Raw genomic sequence first — 16,882 nt, forward strand, 5'->3', positions numbered from 1 at the left:
GGTAATAATTGTCTTATGTATATATCTTATATATCTACTGCAGGGTTCTTCCTTAAGGGGGTCATTATCAAAGTTAAACTGATGTACTTTGAGAATGAGAATTGGGTAAAATCTGGAGATTGAAGAAAGAATGGAACATTTTCTATTGTAATGGCTGCCATCAGCCTTCTGCTAGCCAGTTCCTTTTCTGGTTATACAGTTAAATAGCCTAGTCTGGCATCTTATTTCTGAGAATACAGTGATGCATTAGCCATGATACAAACCCCTGCATGTTAAAGAAACTTGGTTGCAACACTGACTTGGCTACCCACCTCCTTGTCACTGATATTTAAGTAATTCCACTTGGCTTCTAATAGTCTGGAATTCCAACATTCTCACTGGTGCTAAGGAGCCCAGTTACTCTCAACACTGGTCTATAGATCACCACCTTCATGAACCTTCTTAAAAATGTAGTTCATTTTTTATTGCCTAATTGAATGGAATTTATTCTGAGTTCTTCTAGGGAACCCATCTGGGGTGTGGATTCTCTGGTCTGAAATAAGAAACCTATTATAACATCTCTGCCTCCATGAATCTATAGACTTCTTCTCAATTCTGGGTCAGGGCAATCCTGGCATCTCTTCTATAGGCTATTGACATGTCCAAGCTTCAAGGAGTTATCCCAGCAGCATGTTAGGACTTGTTCCAAGAGTCCTTGCAAGGACTTTAAACTTTGACTCATGAGAGAGTGCTCCCATATAAAAAAAAAAGTTTTTTTCACTTTTAGCCTCTTAGTAAGGTCTCCCTGATCTAATACCCACAAGAACCACTCCCACTTGTATTCCCAGGTTATTAGCATACCTGCAGTGAGGTCCTATAATTCTCTCTGGGTATAAGCTGTTTACTTCTGGGGTAGAGACTACATTTCCCTTGCTCAAATTGTGCTGTAACTTCTCTCTGGTTATTCGTTTGGAGACAATGAGGGGTGAGAGGCACCCCCTTTGAAGAGGAAAAGCATAACTTTATGAGACACCTTCTTGAGATGAAGGTTCTGTAGTGTCTCTGGTCAAGAGGAAACTTCTCACCTTTCGCTGGGGGAGGAAGATGTTCCTATTGGCCTGGAGTGTTCAGGAATCGGAGATTCTCAAACTTGTCCACTCAAAGGCCCAGGAGGACTTAGGGTCTCACTCTTTCTCTGTCAGATCCATAATTTTGGCATAGGGAACCCACAGAGGTAGTTCATAAGTCTCGTTTGTGACTATAGTTAATAACACTGCATGGCATTTTTGAAAGTTGCTAAGAGAGTAGATCTTCAAAGTTCTCATCACAAGAAAAAATTCATCTCTATGTATAGAGATGAATGTTAACTAGATTTTTGTGATCATTTCACAATATGTACAAATATTGAATCATTTTGTTGTACACCTGAAACTAATATAATACTATATGTCAATTATACCTCAACAAAAAACAAACACTGATTTAACCAGTGATTCAAACATTTAATTTCCATTTAGCCATTCTCAGGAAGATAGAACATGTTTCACACAATGAGAAAGTAAAAAAAAAAAAAAAATTCCATGAGATCCTGGAAATGGGAGAACTAACATGGAAGAGAGAGGAAGAAAGCTCCTTAAAGTGATGGTAAAGGGGCTCTGCAGCAGGCCAAGAAGCCAAGTCCAGTTTGAGGAAGGATGGAGGTTTCTGTTTGATCAGATTAGATTGATCAGACATATTAATAGTGCCAAACAATTGGAGGACCATATGTAATGGATAGGGTTATATATAAAATTAACAAAATATTAGCAACTATTGACTGCAAGAAAACAAAAACTGTTACTAGAAATGAAACTCAATTATAGTACACAGGTGACTGAATTGTGAACAATATTTACCTAGTTATACTAATGCAAACACTGAATATTTATAAAGGCAAAAATTATGTTATAACTATGTTGGGAATATAGAGGATAAGTGTATGTGTTTGAGGTGAGCACTGAGGAGAGTCAAGTTCTCACATTTTTCCAAAAGAAATCAATAAACAATATTGAAAATTAAAAATAAAATGTAAGTAGTAGAATAATCATTTTATTTAGAAATATGTAAGTAAATACCAGAAGTACTAAAACTGTATATAGTGAAAGAATCATTAAAGGGAGTTTAAATGTTCCACTAGAAAATAGTTAATTAATGCAAAATAAAGGAGTAAAGGAGGACAGAAGAATGAAAAACCTTTTTTATTTAAATAATTAAAAAAAGAAGTATCAGCTAACAATAAAAATATATTTACCTCTGAAAAGCAGGAATCTGATGAGGAGGCTTGAGGCAAGGGACCGCTCTTTACATTTGTTATAAGACATACAGAAATATTATGATATGAAGTTATGCACATTATTATTGTGATCAATTAAAATTTAAAAAAAATCAAAAAAGAAATAACAAGAGGAAAAGGTAAGGGAAGAGCACATTTTTGTTTGTTTGTTTTTTAAGAGCACATCTTTTGATACAGTATGGCTACAGTTCAGAGAACAACTCTTGTATAATTAACAAGATTACCAAAATAACATCTGTGTCTTGGTCATGGAACCCATAAAAAATGGTAGTGTTGAAGAATCAAAGTGTCCCATCTATGAAATATAACATGAGTTTTATTCTCAACTGTGACACTTAGTAGCTGTGTGGCCTTGGATGAATTATCTAGACTCACAAACCCCAGTTTCCTCACCTATAAAGAGTCACAGAACTGGTGTGAGGATTTAATCAAATAATCTATTTAAAACATCCTCCATTCTTCCTGACACTTAATAGCTACATGAGAAATATAGCTGGTTATTATTCTCTAGGAATCCATTTTTTAAATTGTCAAAATAATATAATCTATTAGTGAAGTTTCTATGCTCATTGTATTAATGGAATTATAGTTAATTTAAAAAAATCACACATAAATGAACCCATCTACAAAACAGAAATAGAGTCACAGATATAGAAAACAAACTTATGGTTAATAAGGGGGAAGTGGCAGGGGGAGGGATAAATTGGGAGACAGGGATTGACACATACACATTACTATATGTAAAATAGATAACTAATAAGAACCTACTGTATAGCACAGGGAACTTTATTCAATACTCTGTAATGACCTATATGGAAATAGAATCTAAAAAAGAGTGGATATATGTATATGTATAACTGATTCACTTTGCTGTACAGCAGAAACTAATGCAACATTGTAAATCAACTATGCTCCAATAAAAATTAACTAAAAAATCACACATGCAAATAATTACATTGAAATTGTCTGTTCTCATGATTTCCCAAACTGACATCAATCACTGTATTAGTCATTTTGATACTTTTAACTAAGTAAGGCATTCCCCATACATGAGACTAACAATAACAAATGCAATTATTTGGGGGTAATTCTTCTAAATATAATGAAAAACCTAGTAAATTCCTTCAATTCATAGAAGAGAAAGAATATCTAAAGATTTCCCTAAACATATTGCTGTTTCCTTTGTGCCTCATTGTCACTCTATATGGGTATCATATGTCAATGTTCAGGAGGTGTCAAATAGAAATAAAGTCGTGTGCTTTGGACTTCCTCAGTGCGAGCAGGATAAGCAGGAAAAATGCATTCAATGTCAGTGCTCCAATGTAAGTTAGAAGCTAGAAACGTAAAAACACTAGTGGGAAATGTAATATATGGAAATTGGTTTGCCTAAACCTACTTTCTGACAGAGAATGATGGCTCCCCTCTATGTATCTATTTGATATCATAAACTGCTTATCTCAGCTGCAGGGCTGATACCGCTTTCCATGAAGCAGATGGTGAATCACAGCTAAATCGAAAACTGCAACTGTTTTAAATGTAAGGAAGCGCAGTTTGTTTGTCCCCCAATGAGGACACTCCAGCACACATGAATTTTCCTTTCCAGTAACATCTGAGTGAAGATATTTTAAAATGCATCTGGTCAAGGACAGACTTTCATTATTTCTTCATCAAAGTGTCTTCTATTATTCAATTCAAAGAGAAAAATGGATCTCAGCTATACAAAGCAAATAATTGGCCATTTATACTTTGCATCTATCAAATATGCCAATTTTATAAGCCTAATGGGTATGTTTTAATAGTGTTTTTATTGTAGCTCTTTAAAGGAATACACAGTGTTTTGAGAAAAGCTATTTCTCTTGTTATATATCTTCTAAATATTTTTTCCAACATTATAAATATCATCTTGAGAGATATTACAGGATTAAGAAGAGTACTGAAAACAATGACTTTTAGCTTAGAACATTTCTTATTTTAAAGAATGGATACAGTAAATGCTTGGTCAAGTAAAATAAATTACTGCAAGTCAATGAGAAGCAAGATTTTTAGTAGGTGATATAAGCGATATAAATGAATACTGAAGCAATCAAAGTGAGAAGATGACAACCATGAGGTAGAATTAGCTAGTTCTTAAAAAGAAGTTGTTCAACAGGGCAATAGATGGGATGAGTATATTCAAACATATTTTTCCATATATTTATTTATGAAGAGATTAAAAATCACTAAGAATGTGGCACTATTAGTGCAAAATTTTTTTTCTAAATTTGAATTACAAGTCCATCACTGACAATCTGTATGGGTCATGTATTTACTATATTACTTGTAAAATATTAATGATTTAACTCATAGTCATAGACTTGTTTGGTTATAAAAGACCTAATTTATTTAAGTAAAAATAGGACAAATCTGACACAAAGCAGAAACTCAACAATCATATTTTGCTTATTTTCTGCACTTTTATCAACTCCTCAATTGCCTTCATAGTGGCATATTCTGACTCTATGTGTAAAGACGTTTTAAAGATATCTTATATACGAGAAAGGAACCCTATGCTAGCAAACAGGTCTATAAACGTTAGCCTTCCGTCTATGTCCATGGATGGTTCTCCACTCAAGGAGGTTTATCCCAGGGAAATTTGGAAATTATTGGAGGCAGTTTTGGTTAACACAACTGTGGAGGTGACCTAGTAAGTAGAGGATAGCAGTCATGCTAAACATCCCAAAAGACACCAAATACACAGGAGAGCCCTCTGACACAAAGAATTATCCAGCTCAAAAAGTCAACAATGTTGAGGTTGAGAAACCCTGGTCTATGTAATGAGAATGGTCCCTCAGGTTTAATCAAATGTTTTAAATGAGTGTAGAAATAATCCAGTTTTCTTTCAGAATTAGAGTTGCCTGGTAAATTTTAGGACAGAAGAAGATGAGAATGGCAGAAATACAGAAAAACAGAGCTCAGATTTTTCCAACTGAGAGGCAGATTTACATAACTAATTCCAGTGAGTTCAATCTATGACGAAAGTGAATATGTTATCTCAATGTCCCAGAGCTTCCATTTCCTCATATCCCTAAAAAACAGGGATAACAATACCTTCCTTTTATGTCTCTAAAAATTGAATGGAAAACATATATAAAATTTCTATCAGAATGTATGACAATAATAGATTCTCAAAGAATAAAGACTCATTATATAGAGATAAGGCCAAGAATTAACTATACTCTAGAATAAATTCTTACTCTTGACCAAAATGATTTGATTTTAAATCATTGTAGAAGCTTGCATTCTGACCTCAGAAACTAAATGACTGAACATTTTTATGATAGATCAAAGGACAATGCAATCATATTGCTACACACTCTGAATCTCTCCTTGTCAATCACCCAACAGTGCTGGCATTTTTCTATGACTATTTTTAGTTCCTGTAACCAAACTTCAAATCTTTAGGATTAATGCTGTGTAAAAATTTTAGCATTATTGACTTTCTTCATTCTGACTTTCAGTTACAATATTCATCTAAAATAAACTGTCTCTTTTCTATTGATATACTGATTTAAAAGAGCCGACAAGGAGAATAGGAGAATTCACTAGGGAACACCAATCCACAGTAAAGAAAATTGCTAAAACCTCAACTCCCAACAAACAAGAGCTGATTGCAAGAAACTCAGGCCATCTCTTCTTCTAAAGAAATCTAATGTGAAAACTAAAATCTATGAAGTATTTCAGTGCCTTTAAAGTTTCAAATTGTTCCCATAGTATATGAGCCGGAGAAATGTAATCAATCCAAAGAATGCAATGTAATTGGGGGCCCTAGGGTATATTACAGGGAATTTTCAATGATAGCTGATCACTAATAAATAGGAAATATGGATAATTTCTACTTCAGAATACAAATAGTAGTCAAAATTCTGTATTATTATTATGTTTTCTTATATTAATAATGTATTATATGCCCAGTAATGGACACATTGTAAAACATTAAAAATCTACTTAAGCAACATAGAATAAAATCGGAATTTTTTCCCCCTGTGTCTTGGTTGTAACTTTAGAAATTATACTTAAAATGAATACACAATCATATCTAGTTATTGGGAGCCTACTGGCATATATGAATATGTATAGAGTGGAATACACTTTTTGAAAATGCCTTAAAATTGGCCTTTAAATAAATGAAACTTCAGTGAAATTGTGAGGTACTAATAGCATGGAATTCTTATAATCCTTGCAACAATAAAAATAAGACTTACATCTACGTTAAAAACAGCTATAACCTAGAGTGAAAAATGTAACACATGTCAATACCTAATATTGCTTTAATAAAATATTGCTTTGATAAGTACTGAATGCTATAGAAGTTCTAAAAAGAGGAAAACATCTCTACTAGTTAAACTAAGTAGAAATATTCTTTAAATTTTAAATTTTGGTCTCATAAATGAGACTATGGGCAGACAATGATTTACTCTTCTGACAATATCATTCATAGATAATCCAGAAAAGACGGGTTCAAATTTTTGCACAGTCTAGCAATTGCAAATTGAAAATTCCAAAGAAGTGAAAAATACAGTCATGAGATTTTTTTTAAAAGGGAATCAGAAATATCAAACTTTATTATCTTCAAGTATACATGTTGCTGGTAAACAGTGTAGTTTATAAAGTTCTGAGAGATTGTTCTGCATGTAAAATTACTTACTCTGACAAAGCATCAATTACATTTAAAAGCAAATAAATAGCATCAATTACATTTAAAAGCAAGTAAATACTGGCTTATAAGTTCAAGAACTCAGAAAATTCAATTCTCAGACATTCTTTCAGGGAAAAAAATATTTGAGGGCATATTGTAGCAAAGCAAAAAAACCAAAAATAATTGAATCTGAAAAAGAAGATGTGAGATAAAAAAATAGATAAAGAAAAAATAAATATTGATGATTTGAATTTCCTAAACTTTGAATTTTAAAGATTATTTCACATAGAGCACAATAAATATTACATCACAGCATGATGCAAGACAAAACAAAATAAAACCAACAAATAAAAATAGGCAACAAAAAATAACCCTCCAAAGTCCATTGCATATATGATTTATCACCAGTACAAAAGAGATGGGGCTTCTAGATTCTGCCTAACAATATGGGGAGCTAGAAGGAGCACTGCTCCCCACCTTATAATGAAAAAGAGCTGAGTTAATTTCAAATGTGAAACTTGTTTTACAAATTGCTGAGGTCAAATTGCTGAGGTCACAGAACAACCAATTTGCACCAAATCTCAGAAGAGATAATGCATGCAGGGAAGGACACATAAGGACTCAGCCAGCACTGCCCTTGGGTTGATGGAACTGGACACTGGTAAGCAGAGTTCAGCTAGAATAAGTGATAGATTCGTAAAGACTGAGTGCGGACTGGGAGGCAAGAAATGGGGGAGTCCACACCTTTTCACAGGCTCTTATTCCATTAAGGGCATAAAGTGCTCCCAGAAAAGACTGGAAACAGACCCAAGAAGTTAGGCACCCCTGATGGAAGAGAAGAACAGCAACATGAAAGGGCAAACAATTCCACAAATACTCGTCTCCTCTGTATTAGTTTGCTAGGGCTGTCATAATAAAGCAGCAAACACTAGAAGGCTTAAATGACAGAAGTTTTTTTTTTTTTTAACATCTTTATTGGAGTATAATTGCTTTACAATGGTGTGTTAGTTTCTGCTCTATAACAAAGTTAATCAGCTATACATATACATATATCGGCATATCTCTTCCCTCCTGCATCTCCTTCCCACCCTCTCTAACGCACCTCTCTAGGTGGACACAAAGCACCGAGGTGATCTCCCTGTGTTATGCGTCTGCTTCCCACTAGCTATTTTACATTTGGTAGTGTATATATGTCCATGCCAATCTCTCACTTCATCCCAGTTTACCCTTAACCCTCCCCCTGTCCTCAAGTCCATTCTCAACATCTGCATCTTTATTCCCGTCCTGCCCCTGGGATCTTCAGAACCAATTTTTTTTTTTTTTTTTAGATTCCATATATATGTTAGCATACGGTATTTGTTTTTCTCTTTCTGACTTACTTCACTTACTTTTCTAGGTCCATCTACATCACTACAAATAACTCACTTTCATTTCTTTTTATGGCTGAGTAATATTCTGCTGAAAGATCAGCTCTTAACCTTATGGGGATTCCCTTGTATGTTATTTGTTGCTTTTCCCTTGCTGCTTTTAATATTTTTTCTTTGTATTTACTTTTTGATAGTTTGATTAATATGTGTCTTGGAGTGTTTCTCCTTGGATTTATCCTGTATGGGACTCTCTGTGCTTCCTGGACTTGATTGACCATTTCGTTTCCCATATTAGGGAATTTTCAACTATAATCTCTTCAACTATTTTCTCAGTTCCTTTTTTTTTCCTTCTTCTTCTGGCACCCTTATAATTCGAATGTTGGTGTGTTTAATGTTGTCCCAGAGGTCTGTGAGACTGTCCTCAATTCTTTTTATTCTTTTGTCTTTATTCTGCTCTGCGATAGTTATTTCCACTATTTTATCTTCCAAGTCACTTTTCTGTTCTTCTGCCTCAGTTATTCTGCTATTGATTCCTTCTAGAGAATTTTTTATTTCATTTATTGTGTTTTTCATCTTTGTTTGTTTGCTTTTTATTTCTTCTAGGTCCTTGTTAAATGTTTCTTGTATTTTCTCCATTCTATTTCCAAGATTTTGGATCATCTTTACTATCATTACTCTGAATTCTTTTTCAGGTAGACTGTCTATTTCCTCTTCATTTGTTTGGTCTGGTGGGTTTTTACCTTGCTCCTTCATCTGCTGTGTATTTCTCTGTCTTCTTATTTTGCTTATCTTACTGTGTTTGGGGTCTCCTTTTTGCAGGCTGCAGGTTCGTAGTTCCCGTTGTGTTTGGTGTCTGTCCCCAGTGGCCAAGGTTGGTACAGTGGGTTGTGTAGGCTTCCTGGTGGAGGGGACTAGTGCCTGTGTTCTGGTGAGTGAGGCTGGAGCTTGTCTTTCTGGCAGGCAGGACCACATCCGTTGGTGTGTTTTGGGGTTTCTGTGAACTTATTATGATTTTAGGCAGTCTCTCTGCTAATGGGTGGTGTTGTGTTCCTGTCTTGCTAGTTGTTTGGCATGGGGTGTCCAGCACTGGAGCCTGCTGGTCGTTGAGTGGAACTGGGTTTTAGCGTTGAGATGGAGATCTGTGGGAGAGCTCTTGCTGATTGATATTACTTGGGGCCGGAAGGTCTCTGGTGGTCCAGTGTCCTGAACTCAGCTCTCCCACCTCAGAGGCTCAGGCCTGACACCTGGCCGAAACACCAAGACCCTGTCAGCCACACAGCTCAGAAGAAAAGGGAGATATAAAAAAGGAAAGAAAGAAAGAAAAAATAAATAAAATGAAATAATTAAAATAAAAATTATTAAAATAAAAAAATTTAAAAGTAATAAAAAAAAGAGAGCAACTAAACCAATAAGCAAATCCACCAATGATAACAAGCACTAAAAGCCATACTAAAAAAAAAAAAACCCTAAATGGACAGACAGAACCGTAGGACAAATGGTAAAAGCAAACGTATACAGACAAAATCACACAAAGAAGCATACACATACACACTCACAAAAAGAGGAAAAGGAAAAAAAAACTATATATATATATATTTGAAAAAAGGAAGAGAGCAACCAAATCAATAAACAAATCTACCAATGATAATAATCTCTAAATACTAAACTAAGATAAACCTAAAACCAGAAACAAATTAGATGCAGAAAGCAAGCTCCTAGTCTACAGATGCTCCCACCGTCCACCACCTCAATTTTGGGATGATTCTTTGTTTATTGAGGTATTCCACAGATGCAGGGTATATTAAGTTGATTGTGGAGATTTAATCTGCTGCTCCTGAGGCTGCAGGGAGAAATTTCCCTTTCTCTTCTTTTTTGCATAGCTCCTTGCGTTCAGCTTTGGATGTGGCCCCGCCTCTGTGTGTAGGTCGCTCTCTGGCGGCTGTTCTTCACCCAGACAGGAGCGGGTTAAAGGAGAGTCTTATTAGTCTTATTAGTCTCTAGCTCACTCAGGCCAGGGGGAGGGAGGGGTACGGATGCGGGGCCAGCCTGCGGCGGCAGAGGCCCGCATGACGTTGCACCAGCCTGAGGCGCACTGTGCGTTCTCCGTGGGAAGTTGTCCCTGGATCCCGGGACCTTGGCAGTGGCGGGCTGCACAAGGTCCCGGGAGGGGAGGTGTAGATAGTGACCTGTGCTCGCACACAGGCTTCTTGGTGGCTGCAGTAGCAGGCTTAGCGTTTCATGCCCGTCTCTGGGGTCCATGCTGATAGCCGTGGCTCGCGCCCGTCTCTGAAGCTTGTTTAAGCGGTGCTCTGAATCCCCTCTCCTTGTGCATCCCGAAACAAAGGTCTCTTGCCGCTTAGGCAGCTCCAGACCTTTCCCCGGACTCCCTCCCGGCTAGCCGTGGCTCACTAGCCCCCTTCAGGCTGTGTTTACGCAGCCAGCCCCAGTCCTCTCCCTGGGATCTGACCTCCGAAGCCCGAGCTCAGCTCCCAGCCCCGCCCACCCCGGCGGGTGAGCAGGCTAGCCTCTCGGGCTGGTGAGTGCTGGTCGGTGCCGAACCTCTGTGCGGGAATCTCTCCGCTTTGCCCTCTGCACCCCTGTTGCTACGCTCTCCTCCGTGGTCCGAAGCTTCTCTGCTGCCAGCCTCCATCTCTGCCAGTGAAGGGGCTTCCTAGTGTGTGGAAACCTTTCCTCCTTCACAGCTCCCTCCCACTGGTGCAGGTCCCATCCCTATTCTTTTGTCTCTGCTTTTTCTTTTGCCCTACCCAGGTACGTGGGGAGTTTCTCGCCTTTTGGGAGGTCTGAGGTCTTCTGCCAGCGTTCAGTAGGTGTTCTGTAGGAGTTGTTCCACATGTAGATGTATTTCTGATGTATTTGTGGGGAGGAAGGTTATCTCCACGTCTTACTCCTCTGCCATCTTGAAGCTCCCCCCACAACAGAAGTCTTTTTCTCCCGTTCTGGATGCTAGAAGTCTAAGATCTAAGTATCAGTAAGGTTGGTGCCTTCTGCTGACTGTGAGGGAGAATACCTTTATGCCTCTCTTTTAGCTTCTAGTGGTTTGCTGGCAACTTTGGCTTAGGAACACCAAAGTTGTAGCTACAACAGATACATCACCTCACTCTCTGTCTTCATGTTCACATGGGGTTCTCCCTTTGTGAATCCTGGTTTTTGTGTCTAAAGTTTTTCCATTTTAAAAGGACGTGAGTCATATTGAATTAGGGCATGCTCAGATAACCCCATTTAATTTTTTTATCTCAGTAAGATCCTATGTCCAAACAAGGTCACATTCTGACCAAAGGAAATTAGGCCTCCAGCATATATTTTCTGAGGGACAAAATTCAACCCACAGCATTCTCTAACTGCAGTATAGAACATAGCCTTGATGGGTGGGAAAGTCAAGAATTGCAGTCCTTAGGTCACTAGTAAAAATTCATTACAGATGGGAAAGGAACAGGAAAAGAATCCTACTCTGCATGAGAGATAGCATTATAGGCTGAATCCACAACCATAGCTGAGAGAGGGGAAAGAAAACTGAAAATGTCACACCTCTTAGACACAGTGACACAGAGCATGTCCAAATCTGAGGCTTAGGCAGAAAAATAATGAACGCACCTTCCCACTGCAAGCTAACAAGCTACAAATAACAAGTAGAAGCAGAATATTGCTGAAAGAGGAGCAGGAGAGGAATAAGAATTTGTACAGAGACTCTAAGGCACAGCACAAACGGAAGATCGAAACCTCAGAATCAGGCATTTCTTTGGTAAACCATCCTCCACCCTACATGCAAGCTATCTCTATAGAAATTTGAAATCTAATGTGAAATCTGAAGGTAACCATAGCAACAACAATATCAAACCTAACCGAGGTCCTAAGTCTATTAAATGAAATCCTGCTATAAAGGTGTAGCAGAAGGAAAAGTGTACACACATCCTGACATGAAAACTATCTCAGTCTCTGCTGCCCCACATAAAATGTCTGCCTCTCATCAAAATATTCTGAAGCATAGAGAAAACAATACAAAACAGTCTGAAAAGACAAAATGATCATAAGAATGAGACTCAGATATGACACAGACGTAAAAGAATCGATAGGAAATGAAATTTCTAATAATTATGGTTAATAAGTTTAAGGCACTAATGGAAAAGGTAGACAATATACCATTTGGTATGCAAAGTGTCATAAAAATTAAATGGTGTTTCTATATACTAGTAATGAACAACTGGAAATTAAATCTTTTAAAGAAAACAGTACCATTTACAATAGCACCAAAGAAAAGAAGAAAGGAAGGAAGGCAGACAGGCAGGCAGGCAGGCAGGCAGGAAGTTTTCCTGGCTGAATTGTTTCACTCTAAACATCCATGTGTTGATGCCCTAACTCCCAGCTCCTCAGAATGTGACTGTACTTGGAGAAAGGGCCTTTTAAAGAGGTTACGAAGTTAAAATGAGGTCCTTAGGTTGGGCCCGAATCCAAGCTGACTGGTGTCCTTATAAAAAGAGGACATGAGGATACAGAGACACCAGGGATGCAAGCTCACAGCAAAAAGACCATGTGAGGATACAGCCCGGGGCAGCCATCTGCAAGCCAAGGAGAGAGGCCTCAGAAGAAACCAAACCTGCTGATAGTTTGGTTTTGGACTTCTAGCCTCCAGGACTATGAATGAATAAGTTTATGTTATTTTAAGCCATATAGTTTGTGGTAATTTTTTTTTAATGGCAGCCCTAAAAAACTAACACAAAGGGAAGGAAGAAAAGTGAAAACAAAAGAAATGCTGAGATATAACTCCAACAACTTATCTATAAAATATGTGTGCTAAAAATGACAAAACATTAAGGAATAAATTAAAGAATACGTAAATTTATGGAGAAAGATAATGTGTTCATGGAATAGAAGGCTCAGTATTATCAAGAGGCCAGTTCTACCCGATGTGATTTATAGATTCAACATAATCCCAATCAAAATTCCAAGGGACAGAGAAAAGTTCCCTCACTGAATGAGTTTAAAAGTTCAGTGGAGATGAAAATATATTTTATTATTAATCCTGTCAGGAATGCTTGTTTAAATAATCAGTTATTTAGTCATTTAGTATTTATATTGATACAAATATTATTTATGAAATCCAAACAAAGAAAAAAGATAATAGCCACTACCTGTAATAGAAAATTAAAAATAATAATTTAAATGAATTCCATCAGAAACATAGGATTTTTTTAAAAATATGTTAAATGGAAAATTCTATAGCAATGAAAATTAAGTTTAATTTAAAATACCCCTAAAACTGGCTAGACACATAATAGAAGTTGATTAAGACATTGCTCATTAAGTGAGCGTGCTGCTTTCAGAAATACGAGGAGTCAAAGAATTCCTTAGAAAGGTAACCTGCCTCTCCTAGGAAATATTACTTTGGTTACCTCCTTTGTACCCCTTGTATAACTCATAAGAAGGAAGATTCTACTTGTTAGAGAAAAGAGTGAAGTTCCAGGACAAGGTAACAGTCCTCTAAGGATGAAACACATAAACACATGTTTGGGGAATGGAAAATAATTCAGTAAATTAGGGCTTGGGGTTTAGGAAATGAAGTAAAAAGAGTTGATCTTCATAAAGTGAGCTATTTGAAAAGAGTGCCACAAACATGGGAGCTAAAAGAATTATATCTATTTAGAACACAACTGAATACTAAGGGCATATTGAATTAGAGTGAAAATAGAGACTGAATTCCAGTCAAGGTTAATAAACTGTCAAATTTTCCAAAGTGATACAATCATGAAGAAAAGCAAAATCTGCAGATAAAAAAAAGGAAATGTGGATTTGAGGTTCAGGTTAAAGAACTTAGGCTAGGAAAGTAGGTATCAGTTATAACTGAAGCAATAAAAATAGCTGTCATCTGCCAGCACATTTTATAGATGTAAAAGGAGAGGCACATAAAGCAGACCTTTGGGACATACCAGCATATGAATTACTGTCAGGAAAAGGGAAGAGAGAGAGAAAGATTAAGAAAGGGAACTAAAAAAAAGCAGTCAGCACAAGCCAAATGTCAGAACAGCACAAGCCAAATGTGAGAATGTCAAAGAAGGTCAGATTCAAGCAGAGGGAAGATAGAACAGGTCATTGAACTTGGCAATTCAAAGCTTAAGCATAATTATAAAGGGAACATTTTCAGAGACATAATTTCCTCAATTTAAACACTGGGACTAGTTGAACTTTAATGTTCCTTCCAGCAATAACAATTCTGTTATCTTGGATCTAGATTCTGAATCTGAGTGTCTTAATTATATTGTTTTCCTTCAGTTGCAGAAGTGATTTATTTGAATATTCATTCATTATAACTACAATAATTGGCCATATATGCATGTCTATATGTATGTACCCTCAAAAAGTTTAGTTTATATAAAATTATTTGGGGGAGTCTTGAAGGTAAAGAAAATCACATCATCACTGTTTTTATTAAAAAGATCTCATCCAATAATCTACTTGGAATTCAGTATTTGTCTTTTTTTTTGAAAACAGAGGTTGGTAAGGAATAAGAAATATGGTTAGTTTTACTTAAGATAATCTTTAGTAACTTTTTATAAAGTTCTTCCTTCCTAATAATATCTGGTTGTAGAGAAACAACTTCATCTAAAAAAAAATTTACTTTATTTCCCAAATTATATCTATGTGGTTATCACGATTTTGAAGACACTGAAACTATTTATTATTTAAGCAGTAATTCACTCTATTGTGTCAGGAATAGGTTATGCCATTCTGTGTTAATAATCTGATGCTTTCTACTCAATTCATTTCAACAATAAATAGTCGTTTTCCATTATGAACAGCTAACTATAATTAGTTATTAGTTCCCTTTGTTACTCTCATAAGCATGATATTTGTGATACTCTGTATAGCCATTTAGCATATTTAGCAAATGCAAGATGAAATTTAAATATTCCACATAGAAAAACTCCGAGAATTGTAAGGTCTCTTTATTCTTGGAATGATTTACTATAGAGTTTACTCTGGTGGAATTTCTTTTGACATTTTCTAATATATTGCTTTTTCATATGTGTAGATTTTTAATAGGTTATCCTACTATAAATAAATAAATGTTTTAACAAATTATAAAACCTAATGGATGTATGAGAACTATGGTTTTATCTCCTGTTGTCATCACAATTGAAGGATTAAGAAATTCACAGTATTTTTCTAACTTCTTTGAAGTATGGCAGATTTTCATAATTGTATCTCTAATAAGTATAGTGCCTTGCTAAGGCTTAATATAGAAAAATCCCTTGCAACATTTTAGCTAAAATTATTATGGACATATCAACTTGGAAAACAAGATTAAAATGGAAATTTAGTTTACTGAGATAACAGAAGTAAACATGTAATAGTTCTTCAAACACAAGTATGAACAAAGAATAAAGATTTAAAAATAAGTTTTTAAATCTCATCTAAACCAACAATATCACTTAATAGTCCTGATTTTCAAGAAATAATATATTCCTAGATGTAACATGATATATCCCTCTTTTATATTCAAGTTTGATCTACAAAAATCTGTTAAAATTGTACAAATAAACCCCAATGGTAAAAGTTTCCTACTAAAATATGATCAGTTTTTAGCACTAAGGCTATTTTTCCTTTAGTTTAAATTTTAAATCAGTTGAGTTCTTTTGTACATCTGAAGATAAAGCTTTTTAATATTATTTTAATGTGTTTACACATAGACAAACATTGAAGAGTTTTAGAACATATTTGAGGCTCTGTTGTATGCTGGAAAGAATGTAAGATTGGTTTGAAGAACTTTTGCCTCTACAGCTAAATGACTGTGTGATCTCTAGGAATGTACTCACACTGTCTGAAAGTTTCTGTGTTATTAAATAAAGTGAGGATAACATAAAAGGATCAAAATGAGATAGTATTTAAACATGCTTCACAAAGTACAAAGTGCCATATAAGTACTAATAATTTTTATTATCCCAGCCTCATTTTTAATCCAAGTCCAGCATGAGATCTTTTAAATAAATAAATAAATAAATAAATATACCTGATAATTTGGAATTTTCAGGACTATATAGCTATAAATTGGTGAGTTAACAGGAACCTATTCAGGAGTCAGACCAATAATTAAACAAACAAAAAAATACTTCAGAATGAAAGGATTGCACTTAATTATGGATACTTAATTTTTATATGGTAAGATGTAGTTGTCTTTAGGCTTCATCAAAAATTTATGAGGAAAAATAGTATAGGAAGCCATCTACGATCCTCACTCAGTAATAAAAATAAAACAACCTGGGAAATGTATGTCCATGAACAGTCATAATCAAGAACATTTCAAACAAAGCCTAATGGCTATGCTTAGATTCAAAACAGGATCAGACCTTGATGCTGTATTGTCTGTCAAGGAAGAGGTAGAATTTGACTAGTGGCCATTTTTTTAACCCACACTGTGTTTTTAAAATGTTTTAATTGGCAACATGAAAAAACTGACACCTTTCATACAAACATGTCAGTTCATAATTTATTTGAAAAATCGTAAGGTCTTGTGTG

The sequence above is a fragment of the Lagenorhynchus albirostris genome, chromosome 5, assembly GCF_949774975.1.
Source record: "Lagenorhynchus albirostris chromosome 5, mLagAlb1.1, whole genome shotgun sequence".
Classification (NCBI taxonomy): Eukaryota; Metazoa; Chordata; class Mammalia; order Artiodactyla; family Delphinidae; genus Lagenorhynchus; species Lagenorhynchus albirostris.